This window comes from Sciurus carolinensis, chromosome 16 (genome assembly GCF_902686445.1).
Source record: "Sciurus carolinensis chromosome 16, mSciCar1.2, whole genome shotgun sequence".
NCBI classification, from domain to species: Eukaryota; Metazoa; Chordata; class Mammalia; order Rodentia; family Sciuridae; genus Sciurus; species Sciurus carolinensis.
In genome coordinates, this window is record NC_062228.1 from 28,160,206 (window position 1) to 28,172,862 (window position 12,657).

Here is a 12,657-nt window from a genome sequence, read left to right on the forward strand (position 1 = left end):
TAAGTTCATGTTGAATTGTAGGAGAGGCCCGCCCTGCCCCACCCCTGAGACTGAGACCTCAGCAATGCTTGTTACAAAGTCACACTTTCCTGTGTAGCTGAGGGGGACATTGTGTGGCATCATCATTGTCAATACCTAAGCAAATTTTGGAAGTGCACTGTAAATGTAAGGACATAGATAGGTTGAAAGTAGAAAGAGAAATGTACACCAAACAGGTCTTCCAAGAAAACAAAAGAAATTGGGTGGCTTTATTCATATTGGATGGATGAATATACAAAAGCAAAAGAGGTGCATTACACAATACCAAAGGGGCACCTTAGCAGGAGAATAGGACAGTTCTCAGTGTGTGCACACGTATGAGTGGTCACATTGGCCTGGCATGCCTTGGACTTGGGTCCCTAGGAGCAGGCCCTGAGCAAGGATTTGAGTGTCCTCCTTTGGGGCAGGTGATTTCTGGGCTCCTGGGGGAAGTGGAGAGGGGAACAAGGAGGGGCATCAGCAGACGCAGGTGGGCTGTGTCAGGTTCCTGGGGGGAAGTGGTCAGTCCACTGGGGACTCAAAGGTGCTGGTAGAAAGCAAACTTCAGAGGCCCTGCAGACAAGAGAGGAACGTGGGTGTGTCCACACCAGCTCTCCTCTGGGACTGCTCAAGGGCTGCTCCGTGACCCTAGGGAGAGGACCAGGACACAGGCAGGCAATCTGGAAATTCCTCGGCTTCTGTGGCTGCAACCTGCCAATTTCTACGTTGATATTTGGGGAAATGAACAGCTGGAGAATATCCTTGAAATCGTTTTTAACAATCCTATCACATGAACTGGCCCCGCTGGCCCATGACTGTATTCCAGGAACTCGAGAGACTGAGGCAGGAAGGTTGAACGTTTGAGGACAGCCTCAACAACTTAATGAGAACCTGCCTCAAAATAAAAATAAGAGGGTGGGAATGTGGCTGAGAGGTAAAGTGTCCCTGGATTAAACTCCTGTACCAAAAAGTAAATTCATAAATAAAAAATAAAGATCATGCTAAATAACGTTGCTCACATCATTTTTGTGTCTCAGGCGGGCCTGGCACCTGCACACGTGTTTCTAACTCTGACTGGTGTCTTGCTAGGGGGAGCACATGTGTAAGTCACCCGACAGAGGGCCCTTCCCACCTGCTTCCTGTCGTCATGCAATTAATTGATTTATGGAGTTAATATATGAATGACACATGTCATTTGCTTCCTTTTTTTTTTTTTATTAAAGCTCTACTATTGGAGTGTAAGTAGAAGACTCACTGGCAGTGATTTTCAAATTCCAATGGCCAACTTCCCAGTGCCACTGAAGCACGGTCTCCCTGGGGGACCTGGACACCTGTGCTCAGGTGTAGGCGTTCTGATGGCCACCTTTGATTCACACCCACTGCATTTGAACAGTGCCCCATGTGTATTTTCCACATTTCTAGAATCTCTCCTAAAAGTGTATTTTAATATCTTGGACATCCGTAGACATCACTTGATGAGAATCTTTGGGAAGGACTGCCCTTATTTTTTAGTACTATTCATGGCACTCAGATCTGCAGAGGATGGACTGAGTCAGAGGCAAGCACTTTTTTTAGGGCCTTAGAGTTATAAAGTCGTTGGGTATATTTTGGCAAAATCTTAATGCACAGATTTTGATTTCAATCTGCACTCCCTCCCCTTTATCTCTCTCCTACCTGCCCTTATTCTCCCTCCTCTGTTTTGCTGAATTTCCATTTGCACATTTATTTATTTGTTTTTGATTGGCACTTTCTATGTATATATGAAGAAATTCCCTTTGGTACATTTATACATGCATGCATGATTTTGTCATGGAATTATCCCAGACACCCCTCAATAGATGAATAGTTCAAGAAAATGTGGTATGCATACATAATGGAGTTTTACTCAGTCAGAGAAAAGAAGGAAACAATGGCATTTGCTCATAACTGGATGGAACTGGACAACATCCTGCTATGAGAAATAAGCCAGACTCAGAAAACCCAGGGTCAAATATCTTCTCTGAGATGTGGACAGTAGAGCAAATTGGGGAAAGAAGGCAAGGACCTTTTAACATGACTCTTCTGTGCTCTGCAAATTTCCTTCCCTAAAGAGCCACACCTCTTCATGCTCATCAGCAACCTGAGGACACGCCCTAGGTCTGCTTTTCCATCAGGGACAAAACACAAAAAAATACGCAATCACTTTCTAATTGCAAAATAATTGACTTTTAAAAATAGAAAGCCTTTTTTTCTCCTCCAAAAATTTGTACCTGGTTCATGAAATCAAAGAAGAACCACCTTAGGAACAAACCACCCATCCTGGCCTGTGTCAGAGGGAAACATGCTTCTCTCCTTTGGAGGCCCCTGGGCAGTGGGTGATCAGATGCTACAGAATTTGGACTGGTAGAAATGATCCCAAACTCTTGAATCATGAACCAGTGCCATACACTGCCTTCCTTTTTCTAATGCTTAAAGGGGAAAAGATACCATCCATGCCTTGATGAGACTGAACTCCCAGGCAGCACCGAGGCTGGGCCTGGATGTCTATCTGACTCATCTTTGCTCCTCCTGTGCAAGTGTCACACAAGCCTCAGATAATGGCACAAAGCAGTCCCTCCTCCTGGGCTCCTGCGCCTTCTTCTCCTGGAGGGCCCTTTCCACTCTGGACCTGTTGCCCATTCCCAAAGCCCACTCTGTCTCTGGTTGTAGCTGGAAGTCACCACTTCCATCCAGGTTCCCAGGGGCAGAGGTGGGGAGAGGGACGTGCATAGGCCTTGCACCTGGGGAGGGGCCCCTCCTGGGAAGGTGGGCAAGGGGAGAAGAGCCAGGCTTGACACTGGATTGTGCCCAATACACGGGGTTCACTGAAGAAGCACTTGCTGTGTTCCATGGGGGTGGGAGGGTGGAGCTCAGTGCTGGACGTAAGGGGTGGGCAGGACAGGGGATGGCCAGCAACAGTCAGGTGGAACCATGGCCATGGAAGTGCAGGGTGCTGAGGGTTCAGCCCACCTGGCAGCAGGGTGCATGTGACAAGGTTGCTGCGGCACATCATGGGGACCTAGGGGACAGCTTTTATACCTTGACCTGCAGGAAACACTAATTTCTGTTTGTACAGGGGATGATGTTAGTTCATTTCTTTTTGTTGTTGTTGCTCTAGTAAAACATCTGATGCTGGTTACTTTAAAAGAAAGGAAGTTTATATAATTTGATATTCTGGCATTAGCTCTTGAGAGTTAATATCAGCATCTTCCTGCCTGTGGTGCAAACATCACGGCAGATGGACGCATGTGCAGCAGAGATGACATAGCACAGGAAGCTAGCGATATGGGTAGGGCGCAGCTCACTTTTTAAGAACAACCTGCTTGTACAGGAAAGACCCCAATTCTGTAAGAACTAGGCAAATCTCTTCTGAAAATCAGACCCCCCAATTACTTCATTATCTCCCACTGGGACCACCTCTCAAAAGTGTCACCAACTCTCCACAAAGCTACACTGGGTTTTCAGCACATGAACTTCTGGGGAACATGCTCAAACCCTATCTACAACAAATTATAACTGTAATGATGGGGTGAAAGGTCATCTGTCCATCTGTCTCCCTGACTTTCTCTCTGTGGCCCTTCCTACAATTGGGCTGAAGCTCTGATCACCTCTTGGAACTTTCATAAAGGAGAGGCAATTTATTCAACCGATGTTTTAGGTAAACTTAAACGGGGTGTCTGTTGGTACCCACAGTGCAACGTATAACTGTGCATGTGCATACATGCGATCCACACGGTCGTGCGTACTGTGTTTTTGCAAACTGACCACATTTGTGGTCAGCAGGTCAAGAAGTGGAATGCCATGGGCATCCCAGAGGGCCTCCAGAGCTCAGCCCAGGCCCTGCCCTCTCCCTGCCCATCCTTCTTCAGTGGTCACCACTGTCCTGACTCGAGCAGCATAGGTCATTTTTCTGAGTTCTGTGTCTTCTGTTAACAGAACCATGGGCTCTTACCACTTGGCTCTTATCTCCCTCAGGATCTGGAGGAGTCACCTTCTTGTGGTCTGTGGGTGTAACCTGCTCACGCTCAGTGCTGTAAGTCGTTCATTGGGTGAACGTGCCCTGGTTGGACCAGTCTGCTCATGTTGGTCATTGGAAAGGTGTGATAACCTAGTGAGATTGCTGACACCAAGAACTAGAGTCTGGGCAACTTAATCAACAAAAACTTATTTAGCCTAGTTCTGGAGACTGGAGGTTCCAGATGCAAGTGCTGGCTGACTGTTTTCCTGGTGAGGGAGCCCTTCCTGGCTTGTGGACAGCTGCTTCCTCCCTGTGTCCCAGCCTGGTTTTCCTTCTAGGTGTGTGGTGTTGGTGGGGTAGAACGGTCTGGTGTCTCTTCTTGTAAGGACACCAATTTCCTTGACTAGCACCTGACCCTTATGACCTATTTAACCTTAGTGCCTCCATGATGGTGCATCTCCAAACAGGCACAGTGGAGCTGGAAAATTCAAGAGAAGAAGTTTGGTGGGGGATGCTAGTCAGTTTTTCATCACTGTGACCAAAACACCCGACGAGGACAACTTAGAGGGTGAGAAGTTTGTTTGGACTGATGGTTTCCAAAGCTCAGTCCATGGCAGGCCAACTTCATTGCTGGGCCCAAGTGAGGCCGAAGATCATGGCAGAAGGGTGTGGTGGAGGAGTGCTTCTTCATTCATGGAGGCAGAGAGAGGGCAGGGCCACAGAAAAGATGAACCCTCCTGCCGAAGTCACCACCCAGTTAGTCCATTTAAACTAGGATGGACTGACTCAGGTACAGCTGTCATAATCTAATTATTGCACTTCTAAAAATTTCTATGTTAGACAGGAGGTTTCAGTGGGCACTTATATACAGTCACAATGGGGGATATAATTCAGCTTATTAGAAAAGTTTTTTAAAGGATATCTTTTTAATTTTTACAGACCATATTGTGATTCATTCAAAAGTGCATTTGTTTCTATGGTAGGACACTTGTAGGTTCACACCCTTCATGCAATCATACATGTACACAGGGTAATGATGTCTGTCTCATTCCACCCTCTTTCATACTCCCATTCCCTCCCCCCTCCCATTTCCCTCTACATAATACAAAGATCCTTCACTCTTCTCTTACCACACCTCCCACCCCCATTATGTATCATCATCCACTTTTGAGAGAAAACATTTAGCCTTTGGGTTTTTGGGATTGGCTTAGTTCACTTAGCATGATATTCTCCATTCCATCCTGACCTCCATATGCCATAATTTTATTCTTTTTTATGATGGAGTAATATTCCATTGTGTGTGTAAATATATATATCACACTTTGTTTATCCATTCATTTATTGAAGGTCATGTAGGTTGATTCCACAATCTAGCTATTGTGAATTGAGCTGCTATAAATATTGATGTGGCTGTGTTACCATAATTTGCTGATTTTAAGTCCTTTATGTATAAACAAAGGAGTGAGATAACTGGGTCAAAAGTGGATCGATTTCAATTTTTCTGAGTAATCTCCATGCTATTTTCCAGAGTGGCTGCACCAATTTTCAACTTCACCAGCAATGAACAAGTGTGCCTTTCCCCCATATCCATGCCAACCTCTCTTATTGCTTGTGTTCTTGGATAATAGAAACTCTATTGAAGTAAGATGAAATCTTAGGGTGGTTTTAGGTTGCATTTCTCTAATTACTAATGAGGATGAGCACTTTTTCATATATTTGTTAATTGCTGGTCTACTTCTTCTTTAAAGTGTCTGTCCAGTTCCTTACCCATTTATTGATTGGGTTCTTTGTATTTTGGATGTAAAGTTTTGTAAGTTCTTTATGAATTTTGGATCCAAAGTATGTGTGGAAAAGATTTCCTCCCAGTCTGTAGGCTCTCTTTTCACATTATTGATTGTACCTTTGCTGAGGGAAAGCTTTTGAATCCATTCTATTTCTTGATCTTTGCTTTCACTTCTTCTGTTTCAGGAGTCTTGTTAAGGAAGTCTGGTCCTAAGCCAACACAATGAAGATTCGGGAGTACTTTTCCTTCTATTTTGTGCAGGACCTCTGGTCTAATTCCTAGGTTCTTGATACATTTTGAGTTGAGTTTTGTGCAGGGTGAGAGATAGAGTTTTAATTTCATTTGCTGCATATGGATTTCTAGTTTTCCCAGCACCATTTTTTGAACAGGTTATCTTTTCTCCATTGTATGTTTTTGGCACATTTGTCTAGTATGAGGTAACGGTAATCATGTGGGTTTATCTCTGTGTCTTCTATTCTGTACCATTAGTCTACCTGTTTATTTTGGTGTCAATGCCATGCCATTTTTGTTACTATGGTTCTGTAGTATGGTTTAAGTTTTGGTATGTGACACCTCCTACTTCACTCTTCCTGTTCAGGATTGCTTTGACTCTTTGAGGTCTCCTATTCTTCCAGAGGAATTTCATGATTGCATTCTCTATTTCAATGAGAAACATCATTGGGATTTTAATTAGAATTGCATTGAATCTGTATAGTGCCCTTGGTAGCATGGCCATTTTGACAATATTAATTCTGCCTGTCCAAGAACATGGGAGATCTTTCCATCTTCTAAGGTCTTCTTCAATTTCTTTCTTTAGTGTTCTGTAGTTTTCATTGTAGAGGTCTTTCATGTCTTTAGTTAGATTAGTTCCCAAGTACTTTATTTTATTTTATTGAGACTATTGTGAATAGAGTGGTTTTCCTAATTTCACTTTCAGAGGATTCATCATATATGCATAGAAATGTATTAGAGTTATGGGTATTGATTTTATATCCTGCTTCTTTACTGATTTCATTTATTACTTCTAGAAGTTTTCTGGTGGAGGTTTTTGGATCTGCTAAATAAAGAATCATGTCATTGGCAAATGCAGATAGTTTGAGTTCTTCTTTTTCCATTCATATCCCTTTAATTTCTTTGGTCTGTCTGATTGCTCTGGCTAGTGTTTCAAGGATGATATTGAATAGAAGTGGTGAAATAGGACATTCCTGCCTTGCTCTGGTTATTAGAGGGAATGCTTTCAGTATTTCTCCATTTAGATTGATGTTGGCCATGGGCTTAGCTTAGATAACCTTTACTATGTTGAGGTATGTTCCTACTATCCCTATATTTTGTAGTGTTTTGAGCATGAAGGGGTGCTGTATTTTATCAAACACTGTCTAAGCATCTATTGAAATAATCATATGATTCTTAACTTTAAGTCTATTGATGTGATGAATTATGTTTATTGATTTCTAGATATTGGACTAAACTTGCATCCCTGGGATAAAACCCACCTGATCATGGTACACTATCTTTTTAATATGCTTCTCTCTGTGATTTGCCAGAATTGTGTTAAGGATTTTTGTGTCTATGTTCATTAGAGCTGTTGGTTTAAATTTTTCTTTCCTTGATGGGTCATTTTTGGTGTTGGTATCAGAGTGATACTGCCTTCATAGAATGAGTTTGGAAGGGTTCCCTCCTTTTCTATTTCATGGAATACTTTGAGGAGCATGGTATTACTTCTTCTTTGAAGGGAAGGTCTTGTAGAACTTGGCTGAGAATCCAGCTTTTCTTGATTGGTAGGCTTTTGATGGCTTCTTGTATTTCATTGTTTGAAATTGATCCATTTAAATTGTGTATGTCCTGATTCAGTTTGGGAGGCTCCTATGTCTCTAAAAATTGTCAATGTCTTCAATATTTTCTGTTTTGTTGAAGTATAGATTTTCAAAGTAGCTTCTAATTATGTTATGTATTTCAATGGTGTCTGTCATGATCTTCCTTTTTTCATCACGAATTCTAGTACTTTGAGGTTTCTCTCTCCTTCTCTTTGTTACTGTGGCTAAGGGTGTAACAATTTTGTTTACGTTTTCAGAGAAACAACTTTTTGTTTTGTCCATTTTTTGAATTGTTTCATTTGTTCAATGTCATTGATTTGAGCTCAGATTTTAATTATTTCCTGTCTTCTATTCATTTTGGTGTTGATCTGTTCTTTTTCTAGGGCTTTGAAATGTAATGTTCGAACACTTAGTTGTTGAGTTTTTCTTCTTTTAATGTATGAGCTCAATGCAATGAACTTTCCTCTTAGTACCGCTTTCAGAGTGTCCCAGAGATTTTGATTTGATGTGTCATTGTTCTCATTTACCTGTGAGAATTTTTTATCTCCTCCCTGATGTCTTCTGTTACCATTGCATCATTCACTAGCATATGATTTAGTCTGCAGATATTGGGGTAGTTTCTGTTTTTAATTTTATCATTGATTTCTAATTTCATTCCATTATGCTCTGATAGAACTCAAGGTAGAATCTCTATTTTTTTATATTTACTAATGGCTGCTTTGTGGCATATCATATGATCTGCTTTAGAGAAGGATCCATGAGCTGCTGAGAAGAAAGTGTATTTGCTCGATGATGAATGAAATGCTCTCTATATATCTCTTAAGTCTAAACTGTTGATTGTATCATTTAATTCTATAGTTTCTTTGTTCAGTTTTTGATTGGAGGATCTATGCAGTGATGAGAATGGTGTGTTAAGGTGACCCAGTACTACTGTGTTCTTGTCTATTTGTTCCCTGGAATTGAGAAGGATTTGGTTGACTTAAATGGATATGCCATTGTTTGGGGCATAAATATTTAAAATTGATATGTCTTACTGGGTTACAGTTTCCTGGAACAGTATGAAATGTCTGTCTTTATCCTTTCTGACCATCTTAGGCTTGAAGTCCACTTTATCTAATATGAGGATGGAGACCCCCGCTCTTTCACTGAGTCTGTGTGTGTGGTATGTTTTTAACCATCCTTTCACCTTTAGTCTGTGGATATCTTTTTCTATGACATGAGTCTCTCATATATGAGGCAACATATAGTTAGGTCTTTCCTTTTAATAAAATCTGCCTGTCTATGTCTTTTCATTAATGAGTTTAGTCGATTGACTTGGTTTCTCCTTTGATTAACTTTTCCTTTAGGGTAGCACAGCCCTTTGCTGACTTGCATTGTTGTTTTTCACTTCCTCCTCATGGAATATTTTGCTGAGAATGTCCTGTAGCGCAGGCTTTCCATTTGTAAATTCTTTTACCTTTTGTTTATCGAGAACGAATTTTATTTCATCATCAAATCGGAAGTTTACTTTTGCAGGTTATATGAATCTTGGATGGCATCCATTGTCTTTCAGAGCTTGAAATATATTGTTCAAGGCTTCTAACTTTTAGTGTCTGGGCTGAGAAACCTGCTGATATCTGTATTGGTTTCCCCTTAGATATAATTTGATGCTCTTCTCTTACAGCCTTTAAAATCCTATCTTTCTTTTGTATGTTAGGCATTTTCATTATAATGTGCCTTGGTGTGAATCTGCTGTCATTTTGTGCATTTGCTGTTCTTTATGCCTCTTGTACTTAATTTTCCATTTCATTCTTCAGGTTTGGGAAATTTTCTGATATTATTTTCTTGAACAAGTTGCTGAATCCTTTTACTTGTGTCTCTGTGCCTTTCTCAATCCCAATAATTCTGAAATTTGGTATTTTAATGACATCCCATAATTCTTCAAGGTCTGTGCATAATTTCTTATCATCTCATTTTGGTCAGCTCTATTTTCAAGATTAAATATTTTGTCTTCATTGTCTGAGGTTCTGTCTTCCAAGTGATCTATTTCACTGAGGATGCTTTCTATTGAGTTTTTAATTTGGTTTATTGTTTCCTTCATTTCAAGTATTTCTGTTGGTTTTTTTTTTTTTTTCAGAATCCTCTATCTCTTTATTGAAATGCTCTTTTGCTTCCTGCATTTGCTCTTTTAACTGTTTATTGGAGTGATCATACATTGCCTGCATTTGCTCTCTTATCTCATCCTTTGCTTCAGGGATCATTTTAATTATGCACATTATAAACTCCTTTTCTGAAATTTCTACTGCCATACTGTCACTGGATTCTATTACAATAGCATCTTGGTTTGTATGGGACACTTTCTTCCCCTGTTTTTTCATGTTTTTCCTGTTTCTTCCCCTCTAGCAGTGAGAATCTGAGGTATTGCATTTTCCCCCTGTAGGCTGATGATGAGCCTATATGTTTCCACTAAGTCTATTTTAAAGGGGCAATCAATATTAGCAGCACCCAATACAAACAATACACAGTCCTAAAAGAGATGGCCTCTATGAAGACGTTAACAATATTGTAATAAACACGTAGGATGAGTTTGATTATTATCTACAGTATAGCTAATAGGCATTCCATGAGCTCTACAATTTCTAATGGTGGACAAAGAGGATGGGGAGAGGTGTAGGGTGTAACCGTTAATGGGTAAGAAGTGAGTATACAGAGGTTCTAGATCATGGGAAGAGTGAGAGTGAGATCAAAGAAGTTGGTTTTTAGCATGAGAAAAGGGAGAAAAGAGACTCTGAGGAAACAGGTAAATAAAAGGAAAATAAAGTGAGAAAAAAATGAAGATATACAAAATTAAAAATTAAAAAAAAAAACAGAGTCTACCAGTCATTTACTATTTAAACCTCCCAATCTTCTGCATCCTGATGCAAGAGAGCTACCTGACAAAGAGCTAACAGTCTCCTGCAGTTGCCCCACCCAAAGATGGTGGCCTTCCCTTCAGGGACAATCCAAGATGGCAGCACCAGCTTCCAATCATGTTGGTAGATGGGAAGCTGCAGCATGGTTGCTGAGTCTGAGTTGGGCATAGGCAGGCCAGGGTCTGGAAGCCTGGTGTGGACTTGGTTGGACCAGTGTCCAGATGCTGTGGACAGTCTCGGGCAGGCCCTCACTTATACTTAATCCACATCCTATATTAAAATTGTTCTTTAAAAAGACATTACTATTCCCAATTTTTCTTCTAGATGATTTCCCAGTCTTTTATTTCATAGATTCAAACACACTTCCATCCACACTCCCATTGGCCCAGTTACCTATAAATAGTTTTAATGGATATTCTTGAATGTGTCTTCTAATGAGAATATCCATGCATTTCTCCTTGATGTGTATTCCAATTTGTTCTCCTGCCAACAGAAGAAGGATTGTTCTGTATTGTTGTCAATACTTGGTGTTCTCAGAATAACTGCTCCCCTTTATTTTTTATACTGTCGATCTCCCTGGTTAGTTTTCTTGTATGAAACAATTGATTGAAAGGAGTACATATGCCAAAACAGGTCACTGATGGTTGGTTGGTAACTTAAGATCCAGGACACCCTAGTCCATCATCATGAGCACTAATAGGGTGACCAGGCATGGACTTCATCAAGAATCATCATTATTGCAACCATATCCTCAAGTCTCAGGAAATGTCACTGTTTTGAAACTCAGATCTCTGGACAAAAGTCACATTATGCTGACCCTTGCTAAGGAACTTCTGATGTTCAAGTGTAAATAAGTGTTCAGAGTCCCAAGAGCCAGTTGTCGGATTAGAGATGCAGAGAACCTAAGGGAAAATTAGTCTGAGTGCTGATCTACAAGAGGGGACTGCACTTCTCATCTCTGTATGTGGGGGTTACTTGCACCGCCATTTATATGGGTCCCTATTACCTTGCAATCCAGAGAGTCCTTCGCAGTCTCCATTCCACTTTTCTGTTTGCTAGGGTCTTCCTCCTTCCTGCTCACTGACTTTCACCTTCTCATTCTACTTCTGGTTGTTCTGTTGACCTTCCAGGTTCCAAAATGCTGTCATTGTTTCTGCATGTGTTTGTCCAGATGCATTTGTACTTTTGAAAACTGTAGTTTGCTCTTTCTGAAGAATTTGGGGTTTGAAGAGAAATTGGCAGATCTCTTTCTCTCAGAGGACAATGGTGACTTTTCTAAACTAAATATTTCAAAATAATATATCCACATTTATGACAGCTACATTGCATCCCAGAGGATAAATGCTAAATTATCTAAGCATTTTCTGTTTGAGGTCATTCAGATATTTTACACATTTGACTCCTATCACCTTTAATGAGGTGAACAACTGAGGTGCATATCTCTGGAATTACTCTTGGAGAACAAAGTTTTCACACATAGATTTTATTATTATTACTTAGGTCCAGCAATGTCAGGGTCATCCACTCAGGAGATGACTGCTGTTCAATAGAGTTTGGTACTCAAGGTTCCCAAGTCTAGGGACACTTTGTGCACATGGGGAGGGAGTCACATGAGGAATCACTGAGGTCATACAGTTAAGGGGGAATATGAACAAGAGGCTTTATTGTGGTTTCATGGGAGGGAGTTGGAGATGGGGGAAGCAGAGTTAGAATAGTTAGTTTGAGTCATTTCAATGTGCTCTGGGGCATAGGGACTATTCCATCTGGTATCTGGTGCAGGAGTGATTTGGACCCAGGGAGGTTGAGAGATGTGTTCTGATCCAACTGAGCAGCCCTGGGGCTGAGAGTTGATCAAAATTTCCCACTTTGTTCTCAGGACTCCAGACCAAACCTTGACCTTGCTTGAAGGTTCAACTTGCTGGTGCCTTCTTAGGGAAGGTCACAGTGCAAAGTTTGGAGTCCAACGAGGAAGAAGGTCTTATGTAAGAAGTTATTGGATGCCTTTGTGTCCATCTGTACTCTGAGAGTTACATAGGGAGAGTTTAGATAAGAGGGTGAACTCTAGGTAGGCATGGCCTTCCCAATCAATGCCTGATAAACTCTTTGGAACAGAGAGACTATTTCTGTCACTGTAGTTTTTGCAATGTGAAAGAGTGGGCGGATTCTGGGCAGGCC